The following is a 12,202-nucleotide window of genomic DNA, read 5'->3' as shown; positions in this document are numbered from 1 at the left end:
GGTGATACCCAGCTGCCCATGGGGAGGTGGTCAAAGGAGGCGGTTTTATAAGGGAGATGTCTGGATAACCACCTGGAGGAGTGGGGAGGAGTTGGATAATTGGAAACTGTGTTACTAATCTCTGCTTCTGAAACAAGAAAGTCCAACTTATATTCAAATAGATGCTCAGGAAACATACAATTAAAAGAATTCCCCAAACTTGACCTTCCTGGGCCTCAGTTTTTGCATCTGTCAAATGAGTACAGGGAGATCTTTTGCATAATGTTGAGAGAATTGAAGCCTGAGCAGGGTAGGTCTACTGTGGACATGTAATTGTGGAGAACAGCCGGCCAAAGCCCTTGCCTGCTGAGGGCTGCTTCCAGGAGGTCTCACTCATTCATCCGGCTTCCCAGGAAACCCTGGAGATGCGCTGGGCTTTTGCCCTGGAATGGTATCTGGTGAGCACGTAGTCAGGTAGCCAGAGTCTTCAAAATAGATGGGAGGGGAGAAAATTTGTGAGAATGAACCAAGGGTGTGGGTGTATCCTTCAAGCCGAATGTCTCGTGGCAAGCTTGGGGCCTGGGCAGCCTCCCCTCTGCTGAGTCCTTTGGTCAAGTGTCATGGGCTGGGTGCGGTGGCTCATGCCTGTAATCCCAGCACTTTGGGAGGCTGAGGTGGGTGGATCACTAGATCATGAGATCAAGGCCATCCTGGCCAAGATGGTGAAACCCTGTCTCTACTAAAAATACACAAATTAGCTGCTCATAGTGACATGTGCCTGCAATCCCAGCTACTCAGGGGGCCGAGGCAGGAGAATCGCTTGAACCTGGGAGGTGGAGGTTGCAGTGAGTGGAGATCACGGCACTGCACTCCAGCCTGGGCAACAGAGGGAGACTCTGTCTCAACAAAAAAAAAAAAAAAAAGAAAAATTCATGGTGTTCTGAACCAGTGCTGCAGATAGTATAATGTAGCCGGGCTCAGTGGCTCACGCCTGTAATCCCAGCACTTTGGGAGGCTGAAGTGGGCGGATCATGAGGTTCGGAGTTTGAGACCATTCTTGGCCAACATGGTGAAACCCAAAAATTAACTGGGTGAGGTACTGCACGCCTCTAATCCCAGCCACTCGGGAGGCTGAGGCAGGTGAATTGCTTGAATCTGGCAGGCGTAGGTTGCAGTGAGCCAAGATTGTGCCACTGCACTCCAGCTTAGGCGACAGAGCGATTCTGTCTCAAAAAAAAGGGTATAATGTAAGTCACACACGTGCTTCTTTAAAAAGAGTTGCTCTTCAGTGTCTATTATACGAGCAGATAAATGAAGGCAAAGAGAAAAAATGGCAACTTTAGCTTTTTTCCCCATGTATATAATTTTAAATTTTCTCATAGCCCCATGAAAAAGGAAACACACACATGAAATTAATTTTAATATACACATTAGCTCAATTTATCACAAATGTTCCATCAGCATGTAATCAATATCAGGAATCATGACTGAGAAATTTTGTATTTTTTTTGGTCCTCTGTTTTTGACATCTGGTGTGTATTTTCTGCTTACACATATCTCAATTTGGATGCTAACTTTTCATCAGAAGCACTTGATTTGGCCGGGCATAGTGGCTCATGCCTGCAATCCCATCACTTTGAGAGGCTGAGATGGGCTGATCACTTGAGGTCAGGAGTTCAAGACCAGCTGGCCAACAAGGTGAAACCCTGTCTCCACTAAAAATACAAAAATGAGCCATGCATGGTGGCAGTCACCTGTAATCCCAGCTACCTGGGAGGCTGAGGCAGGAGAATTGCTTAAACCTGGGGAGTGGAGGTTGCAGTGAGCCTAGATGGTGCCATTGTACTCCAGCCTGAGTAACAGAGCAAGATCCTGTCTCCAAAAAAAAGTACTTGTTTAAATTTCACAAAATTTACAGTTGAGAAGAGTAGATCCACATATTTAAGTTTTTTTATAACTGAGCCTTGTATCAAAAGTCACCTTTACAGTTCACCTCCCACATTGAAAAACTGGTTCATTTGTTTTAGAGGAATTGATTTGTCTTAGAAGAAAAAGTGTATCCATTTCAAAACTATGTCAATCTAAATTAAGTGAATTCACTGGCTTTTGCGTCACTGTCACCTCGGTGCTGACAGTATTGAGGTCAGAGGATTCGGCACACACTGAACAGAGCTCTGAGTGTGGCACAATCAACAGAGCTTTCCACAATTTTTTTCTTGTGGTTTTTTTCAGGAGAAGTTTTTATTTTTATTTTTATTTATTTTTTTGAGATGGAGTCTCGCTTTGTCCCGTGGGCTGGAGTGCAGTGGTGTAATCTTGACTCACTGCAACCTCTGCCTCCCAGGTTCAAGCAATTCCCCTGCCTCAGCCTCCCGAGTAGCTGGGATTACAGGTGCCCACTACCACTCCCGGCTAATTTTTGTATTTTTAGTAGAGACAAGGTTTCACCATGTTGGCCAGGCTGGTCTTGAACTCCTGACCTCAAGTGATCCACCTGACTTGGCCTCCCAAAGTACTGGGATTAGAAGCGTGAGCCACTGCGCCCGGCCCAGGAGTAGATTTCACAGTGCTTTAGTTTTTTAATTTAAATGAATTAAAATTAAATGAAAAATTGACCTCCCTAGGAGCCCTAAGCCTGTAGCGGGATAGCCTCGCATGCAAGTCTCCACTGGCGGGAAAGATTCACGTCCCCAACTGCATCCTGTTGACTTTCCATTAATCCTGTTTGTCTCCCTTGTGACAGTTCTGCCGCTGGTTGTGAAAGAAAACAGACTCCCAGGACCTAAAGCTCAGCCTGGGAACTGTGCAGCACTGCCTTCCTCTCCTTCCCAAACAGGCAGCTGCAGTGTCACAGCCCTGTGTTACAGCATCATCTGTAAGCCAGGATCCTACAGCCTTGGAAGTCCACACATCTCCCGGGAAGCCCTCTCTCCCAAAGCGCTCACGTAGAAATTCCTTGTGAACAGCCACATCTTTCAGACTCTATCTCCCTGCTATAAACTCGCCCTAAAACAAGTTTTTTGGATCTCACCCTGACAATGTCAATTACCAGCTGATTCTTGTGGAGAGAGGACAAAGGCAAAACCAGAAATCATCCTGGAGACAAATGCATAACTGACTTTTCCTCCGGTGTAAACTGTAGATGTGCTGACTCAGTGTCTCACAAGAACTTGAGGGTCTGCCTCCCTGCCTCCCTCCCCCATCTTTTCCCTCCTGCTTACCCTTGCCTTTTAAAATACTGCCGTTTGGAAAAAGCACAGCTCATAGATGTTTCTGTTTCTGTGGCTTGTGGTTTTTTCCGTGAGTGTGTTCTCAACTTGGCTAAATAAAACTCTATGATTGACACCTGCCTTGGTTGCTTTTTGGTTAACATAGTCTTTCTCAATTACAGCCCAGATAACTTATTTACTTGGCAAACTCCTCAAGCCTAGATCTGTGCCTCTGCTTAGCCCCTCTCCATGTCTGCAGACACCAAAAAGGCCATTTCTCCACCCTCCCACACAGGTCTGGGCCCTGCAGGCGGCTCCCTCCATCAGGTTGGGCCTTAGTTCTCCTTGGGTTCCACATTAAGGATGGGTGTTTTTCATCTCAATGCCTGGCCAGTGCGAACGATTTCTTGTCAGTCCTGAGGCGCCAGCATCGGGCAAACTCAGGACATTCTTGTGCTGGAAGACCAAGCAAGAAGAATGCCTGCAGCCTCAGGCTCACACCCACCCTTTCTTTTGTGAAAGGGCAGCCAGGCCCCGCTGAGTCCCCAGGTGGGGATTTGCTTTTCAGGCCTTCAGGTGAGAGCAGCAAGAGTTATCGATAGTATTTGCATTTTAGAAGGATTAAAGCTGGGCCCCTCTGAAGAGAGAAGGAGCACATCAGCAGGAAGCAGAGCTGTGAGCCTGACTGATATGGTTTGGCTGTGTCCCCACCCAAATCTCATCTTGAATCGTAGTTCCCATAATCCCCACCTGTCGAGGGAAGGAGCTGGAGGGAGGTAATTGTATCTTGGGAGCAGTTACCTGCATGCTGTTCTCATGAGTTCTCATGAGATCTGACGGTTTTATAAGGGGCTTTCCCCTCACTTTGTCTGCACTTCCCCTTGCTGCTGCCATGTGGAGAAGGATGTGTTTGCTTCCCCTTCCACCATGATCAAAAGTTTCCTGAGGCCTCCCCAGCCATGCTGAACTGTGAGTCAATTAAACCTCTTTTCTTTATGAATTACCCAGTCTGGGGTATATTTTTACTAGTGTGTGAGAGCAGACTAACACACTGACCCAGGCAGCGGAGTGGAGAGTTTCTCGGGGTGCATACAACTGCCTCTACTGCAGAGCGTGAGAGGACACCGGGAAGCAAGGCCCTGATTTTGGCTGGGAGATTATCCAGCACAGAGAATCCTGAAGAGAAGCGGGCTGTGAGGAAAGGGAAGTTAATTTTGGTTCAGCCTTAAATATCAGTTGAGTTTTCTTGGGATGCAAATAACAGAAAACCTGACAGACAGTGGCTAAGAGAGTAACATTTAAGTATCTCCCACACAGCCCTCCAGGGATCCAAGGTGGTTTGGGAGTTTTCTGGTGTCAGGACCCAGGGTTGGTGACTGCATTCTCTGGGCCCCAGGGCCTTGCAAATCCCAGACGCAGCAGGAAAGGAAGGAAGGAGCTCTTTCCTGCCCCTCTGTTTTAGTGGAGGGGGGGGGCGGGAATCCCTCAGCTCTGTGTCTCTGCGTCATGGGAGAGGCCGAGGGCCCGGAGCATCAGCTGAAGGGGAGTTGGTGACTGGATCAGATTAGACCCTGACTCACTCAGCCGGGGATGGGCGCACCCTGTCTGGACAGAGCTGGGCTTTGGTGGGCTCTGAAGAGGAGTGTGGAGGCTCGTTGTGGGGGGCAGTTGCGTGAGACCCATGTGGCTCTGTAGTGTTGGGAGTCATCCATCTGCCATACCTGCCACGGCCATCTGATGGAAGAGCTGGATGTGTCCATCCTCCATGTTTAGCTTGCCATGGATTTGGGCAACTTACTTCTCTGACTCTGGGTTTTTCTGAATGTAAAACTATAAGCTGAGTAAAATAACATAACTCTGTAGGGGTGCATTGTTACAGTAGGTAGGCAGACATGAGCAGGGCAGGAGAGGTCACCCTTCCCCGGAATGTCAGGTGGCCGTCAGGTCGTGGTCAGGTGGTTGTTAAACTGCCTCTGAAATAACAACTGGTCACAGCCAGCATCAGGGAAAGGGAGTCTCCCTATAGGCAGAAGCACCTGAAGCTAGTGATCAGCAGCTTCCTGGTAAGATCTCAGGATCTGGGCAAACAGGCTCAAGCATGCACCCTAAGAGGCAAGATGGTGGAGCTTAACAGGTTTCCTGTGTGACCTTCTTCTAGGAATGCTCAGCTGGGGAGAAACACCTCAGGTGAGCATGTGCACAACTTCAGTAAACACACTGTACATGTGGCCCCTTCCAAGTGCTGGCAGGCCACTGTGCATGCAAGCAGCCTGCTCCAAGGGAAAATAAATGTAAATTTCAGAATCATGCCAATGTATAAAATCCCAAGTCATGGGCCAAGCAGGACACTTGGAACTCTTCCAAGTGTACTTTGCTTCCTTTCGTTCCTGCTCTAAAACTTTTTGATAAACTTGCTCCTGTTTTAAAACTTGCCTCAATCTTTCCTTCTGCCTTATGTCCCTTGGCTGAATTCTGTCCTTGAAGGAGGCAAAGATGGAATGTGATACAGACCCTTCAGATTCACGCTGGTAACAGTATGTGAAGCGTCATCAGCACACCTCTCCCTTGAGTGGTGGACCCAGGGTGGCTCTCCCTGAATGCATATTAAGTGGCAACTGCAGAGGGGGATGGTCAGAGGTGGGGAGCAACCAGGGATGTAGGGGCAACTAGAGGGCAGAACTCCAGGAAAGCCACCAGAGGGGCTTCAAAAAGGAAGAGAAGCCAGGCTCAGTGGCTCATGCCTGTAATCCCAGCACTTTTGGAGGCTAAGGTGGGTGGATCATGAGGTCAGGAGATCAAGACCATCCTGGCCAACATGGTGAAACCCCGTCTCTACTAAAATACAAAAAATTAACCGGGCATGGTGGCACGTGCCTGTAGTCCCAGCTACTTGGAAGGCTGAGGCAGGAGAATTCTTCAAGCAGGAGAATTGCTTGAACCCAGGAGGCAGTGGTTTCAGTGAGCCGAGATCGGGCCACTGCACTCCAGCCTGGGCAACAGAGCAAGATTTCGTCTCAAAAAAAAAAAAAAAAAAAAAAAAAAAAAACAGGAAAAGGTCGTGTGTGTGTGTGTGTGTGTGAGAGAGAGAGAGAGAGAGAGAGAGAGAGAGAAAGAGGACTCCAACTCAGAGAGCAACCCTGGGTTTGCAGCAGGAGGACACAATGATCACAGCAAAGGCAGTTTCTAGGAAAGGCAGAGTCCAGAGACCATCACCGTGGGTGGAGGGGCAGAAGGTGGAAGGCAGGAGAGGAAGAGGGGCTGACAGGGGTGCCTCAGAGAAATGGAGGGAACAGGAAGGGAATGGCTCCAGATAACACAATTGAAGGGTTTCTTTCCCTGTGCTTTGCTTTTTTATTTGTTGAGATAGGATCTGGCCGTGTTGCCCAGGCTGGAGTGCAGCAGTGTGATCACTGCTCGCTGCAACCTCTGTCTCCCAGGCTCAAGCAAACCTCCCACCTCAGCCTCCTGAGGAGCAGAGGACTACAGGTACACACCACCACACCTGGCTAATTTTTTTTTTTTTTTAAGAGAGTCTCACTGTGTTGCCCAGGCTGGTCTCAAACTCCTGAACTCAAGTGATCCTCCTGCCTCAGCCTCTCAAAGTGCTAGGATTACAGGTGTGAGGCACTGCACCAGGCTGGCTTTTGCTTTTAAGGTGAGATTCACGCTGCAAAGCGCTAACAGAGCAGGGGATGCTGTGTGCGCAGGTGAGAGATTCACAGACAGGGGGAGCCTATTATCTGAGTCTAAGCCAGCAAGGAGCTGGATTCTCAGTCATGCTCCATGTCCGTTGCGTGTTGGCAGAGGACTTGCATCATCGTCACCTCTAGGGCACCCCAGCGGATGGGACAGCCACCGCCTTGAATAATGTACTGTGCTGTGTGTCCAGAGGAAAGAGCTCTGGAGGCTCCTGCCTTGGCATGCACCTTCTCTAACCCGAAGTCATGCTTTGCCTACAGGCACTGGCCTGCACTAGTGTAAGGGGTTAAGGGAAAACTTCCATATCACCCTCCAAAAGTCACTGACAAGAGGCAGATTAATAGGAAAAAAGACATACAAATTTATTTGAGCATAGTTTTACGTGACATGGGAGCCATCAGAACGATGACCCAAAGATATAGGAGAAACCGTCTTTTATTGGTTGATTGATTTAGAGACGGTGTTGCTCCGTCACCCAGGCTGCAGTGCGGTGGTGTGATCATGGCTCACTGCAGCCTCCAACTCCTGGGCTCAAGCGATCCTCCAGCCTCAGCCTTTCAAGTTGCTGGGACTACGAGTGCATGCCACCACACCCGGTTAAGTTTTTAATATTTTTGTAGAGATGAAGTCTCACTATGTTACCCAGACTGGTCTGGAATTCCTGGGCTCAAGTGATCCTCCCACCTCAGCCTCCCAAAGTGCTGGAATTACAGTCATGAGTCATGAAAGGTTTTTTTGTGTGTGTGAGACAGAGTCTCACTCTGTTGCCAGGCTGGAGTGCAGCGGTGCGATCTCGGCTCACTGCAACCTCAGTCTCCTGGGTTCAAGTGATTCTCCTGCCTCAGCCTCCTGAGTAGCTGGGACTATAGGCTCACACCACCACACCCAGCTAATTTTTGTATTTTTAGTAGAGATAGGGTTTCACCATATTGGCCACGCTGGTCTCGATCTCTTGAACTTGTGATCTGCCTGCCTGGGCCTCCCAAAGTGCTGGGACTACAGGCGTGAGCCACCACACCTGGCTGAAACTGTCCATTTTTATGCTGAGGTTCAACAAAGTGTGGGCAGCCTGTGGAAATACGATTGGACAAAAAGGGTCTGACCTAGTGCCATTGGACTGAGTGGGAGCCCCAGCAAGGCCTGCTGAGATTCATTCTTCTTGGTCCCTCTGGGCAGCATTCCTTCCTCCTGGTTGTCAGACAGTACCCGCTGTGCAACGGGGGGCTTGTGAACGACAGGCGAACAAGATAGGTCAGATAATTTCTTTATGGCCAGTTTTTACAGAGAAGTGGCAACAGCGGATGGGTTTAGAGTAATACTTTTAGGCTTTGCGGCTGGCTTTGGGGGAAAGGGGTTCTGGTTTACCACCTAGAGGAAGAGGGATTGTAGTTTTTAGCTTCAGGGCGGAATGAAGGGCCAGAAACAGGAGGGAAGGAGGGAAGGAGTCAGAGAGAGTTGCTTCTGAAGCCTTCATTTTGGGGTGTTGTATTCTGAGACGCTCACTAGTCACAGAACCCCATCCAACCACAAGGAATCTGGACAGTGTAATCCAACTATATGTCCTGAGAAGCACTAAAGACAATCTCAGATGCAGAAATGAGGAAATAAGCCCTGAGAGGAGATGGAATCTATGGGACATTGGGATTGTCTTGGGCAGAAGGAGGGCACCCTTTCCTTCTCCCCTCCCCCACTGAGGCAAGAGAGAGGCGTATGAGTTTCTGATCACTGCTATGACAAATTTTCATAAACATAGCAACTTAAACCACATACACGTATTATCTTACAGTTCTGTAGGTCAGAAGGCGTGGCTGGTTGCCCTGCTCTGGGATTCTTAAGGCCAAAGTCAAGGTGTTGGCTGGCTGGGTTCCTATCAGGAGCTCTAGGGAAAAGCCACTTCCAAGTGTATTTGATTTTTTGGCAGAATTTTTTTCTTGCGACTCTAGTGTCAGGGTTCCTGTTGCTTCTCGGGCTCCCTTGCACATGATCCCTACATCTCAGAGCCACCAATGGCATGTGGAATCCTCAGCCTCTTTTTTTTTTTTTTTTTCGACAACATCTCCCTCTGTCACCCAGGCTGGAGTGCAGTGGTGCAATCTCAGCTCACTGCAACCTCTGCCTCCTGGGTTCAGGTGATGCTCTTACCTCAGCCTCTGAGTAACTGGGATTACAGGCATGTACCACGTTGTCTGGCTAATTTTTCTTGTATTTTTTAGTAGAGTTGGGGTTTTGCCATGTTGGCCAGGCTGGTCTTGAACTCCTGGCCTCAAGTGATCACCTGCCTTGGCCTCCCAAAGTGCTGGGATTACAGGCATGAGCCCTTGCACCTGGCCAAGGCTGCCATCTCTCGAGTCTCCTGCTGAATCTCTCATCTTTGTCTGTGGGCCCTTGTGGGCTTGCGTAACTACTGGGCCCACCCAGATAACTGCCCTTTTTTCTTTTAAGGTTAGCTGACTGGTAACCTTAATTAAATCTGCAAAGTCCCTTCTCATAGTATCTAGATTAGTGCCTGATGGAATAACCGGATGGACTCTTGGGAGCACAGCTTTAGAATTCTGCCTCTCACAGGAGGTAAGGGTGGATGAGCTGCTGGAAGGGAAGTGGGAGCCTAGAAGCTGCAAGTCCACACCACCAGCTTCAGTTGTCTTTGCAGTGGGCGTCAAGATCATGTGATAAGTTAGACGTCTGCTGAGTGCACATTTTCAGCTGCTTATACTGAAAACTCACAAGGTTAGAAAGTTCACTTCAGTGAGTGAGTGGTCCATTCAAACTACGCAGGGTCTCTTGGACTTGACAATGACCAGGATTATGATGAGGATCAACTGTTTTGGTTTCAGGATTCTTTTACACTTTTTGTTTTTGAGTCAGGGTCTCACTCTGTCTCCAGGCTGAAGGCAGTGGCGCTGCGCTGGTAACAGTAGGTAGCTACTCAGGCATGAGTAGTGGGGGAGAGCCGCCCCCAACCCTTTGCCACTTCAGGGGATGTCAAGCGATCCTCAGCTGATGGTCAGGCTGTTGTTAACTGTCTCCCTAAAATAATAATTGGTCACAGCCGGTGTTAGGGAAGGGCAGGCTCCTAATAGAGAGAAAACACCCGAAACTGTTGATGAGCAGCTTCCCGACAAGACCTCAGGAGCTGGGCAGGTGGGCTCAAGCATGTGCATTAAGAGGCAAAATGGCGGCGTCTAACCGGAATGCTAGACTGGTCAGCAAGGCCTCCAGTGAGCACGCTGCCCCACTCCCCTCCCACGTGTTGGCCAGCCACCGCGCACGCGACAGCCCATGCCAGGGCGCAATCAGGGGAGAAGTGACACAGACCCTGGAAGTATGCCAACATGTAAAACCTCAAGTTGAAAGGCCCAACCCTGCATTGGATATCCTATCTTCCGGGTGTACTTTTCTTTCCTTCCTGCTCTAAAGGTTTTTATTTTTATTCTTTGAGATGGAGTCTTGCTGTGTTGCTCAGACTGGGGTGTAGTGACATTATCTTGGCTCACTGAAACCTCTGCCTCCTCAGTTCAAGTGATTCTCTTGCCTCAGTCTCCTGAGTAGCTGGGATTACAGGCATCCGCCATCATGCCTGGCTAATTTTGTGTGTGTTTTTACTAGACATGGGGTTTTATCATGTTGGCCAGGCTAGTTTCGAACTCCTGACATCAAGTGATCCATCCCCTGTGGCCTCCCAAAGTGCTAGGATTACAGGCGTGAGCCATGGCGCCCAGCTTAAAGCTTTTAATAAACTTTCACTCCTGCTTTACAACTTGCCTTGGTCTCTCCTTCTGCCTTAGCCCCTCAGTTGAATTCTTTCTTCTAAGGAGGCAAGAATTGAGGCTGCTGCAGACCCGTACAGATTCAACAGCATGGTCATTGCAGCTTTAACCCCCTGGGCTCGAGGGATCCTCCTGTCTCAGCCTCCCGAGTAGGTGAGACTACAGGCACACACCACCACACCTTAGAAATTTTTTTTGTAGAGACAAGAGTCTCTTTGCTGTCCAGGCTGGTCTTGAACTCCTAGGCTCAAACGATACTCCTGCTTCAGCCTACCAAAGTGCTAGGGTTACAGGCATCAACCACTGTGTCCAGCCGAACTAGTCATTCCTTAATGCCAAGGGGAATGTGGTGATGAGGGGGCGAGTTCAGCACAACCATCAAGTTTGTCACACAAGCAATTTTTTTTTTTTAAACTAACACTTAACTCTTACTCAGAATGCTAAAATACGGGTACTCAAAGACCAACAGCCAACAACTTAATAATTTGTGTTCCCTCATCAAAGCCGTCTTTTAAGTGAAAATGTCATTTTTTTTAGATGGGAGTCTTGCCCTGTCACCCAGGCTGGAGTGCACTGGCACGATCTTGGCTCACTGCAACCTCTGCCTCCCGGGTTCAAGTAGTTCTCCTGCCTCAGCCTCCCGAGTAGTTGGGATTACAGGAACCCACTGACATGCCCAGCTAATTTTTATATTTTTTAGTAGAGATGGGGTTTTGCCATGTTGGCTAGGCTGGTCTTGAACTCCTGACCTCAGGTGATCCACTTGTCTTGGCCTCCCAAAATGTTGGGATTACAGGCACGAGCCACTGTGCCTGGCCAAAAAAATGATTTTCTTTTTGAAAGTGTGTGGTGCCACTACCTGACTCATTCTAAGATGCGGTTTTGTCATCGCTTTTGCAGCATTGGTGTAAATGTCAACACAGTGAAAAAGGCAGTAACTTTAGTGCAGGAAAATACATTTGACTTCATGGGCCCCTTGAAAAGGCCCAGGACCCCATGGGATCTTGGAGCACACTGTGAAAACCAGCTTTAATATATATAAAGTGTTCAGAGCAGTGACAGGGCACACGTGTTTACATCTTCACTACTGTCGAGGTTTCCCACTTTTCCTGACCTTTGACACTGTCTCAGCCACTTGCCTTCAGTCCCCACTTTTCCGGTACTTTTAGATGACACCATTTGGCTAAGGCTGCCTGCAGCAAACACCTAGGTTGGAGGAACTTCTCCATGCTTACACATTACTGATTTATTAATTACTACCGTTACCCCACCTTCCTCTGCTCCCCCAGCCCCCAATCTGTTGTAGCTGTTTCACGCAGAGAAAGAAAAAGGAGATTCAAGATATGCAGTCACATGTAAGAGACTGACCTCTCGGCCCTCCCGAGGGCATTTGTGCTTCACAGTGGCTGCTTTCAAAGCTGACCCTCTCCTGGATTCAACCAACCTCAGGTGGAAAATATTCAGGGAAAAAAAATGCATCCATACTCAACATGTAGATTTTTTTTCTTGTCATTACTCCCTGAACAGTACAGTATGACATTTACATAT

Source organism: Cebus imitator, unplaced genomic scaffold (genome assembly GCF_001604975.1).
Source record: "Cebus imitator isolate Cc_AM_T3 unplaced genomic scaffold, Cebus_imitator-1.0 Scaffold226, whole genome shotgun sequence".
NCBI classification, from domain to species: domain Eukaryota; kingdom Metazoa; phylum Chordata; class Mammalia; order Primates; family Cebidae; genus Cebus; species Cebus imitator.
This window is presented reverse-complemented; position numbering follows the sequence as displayed.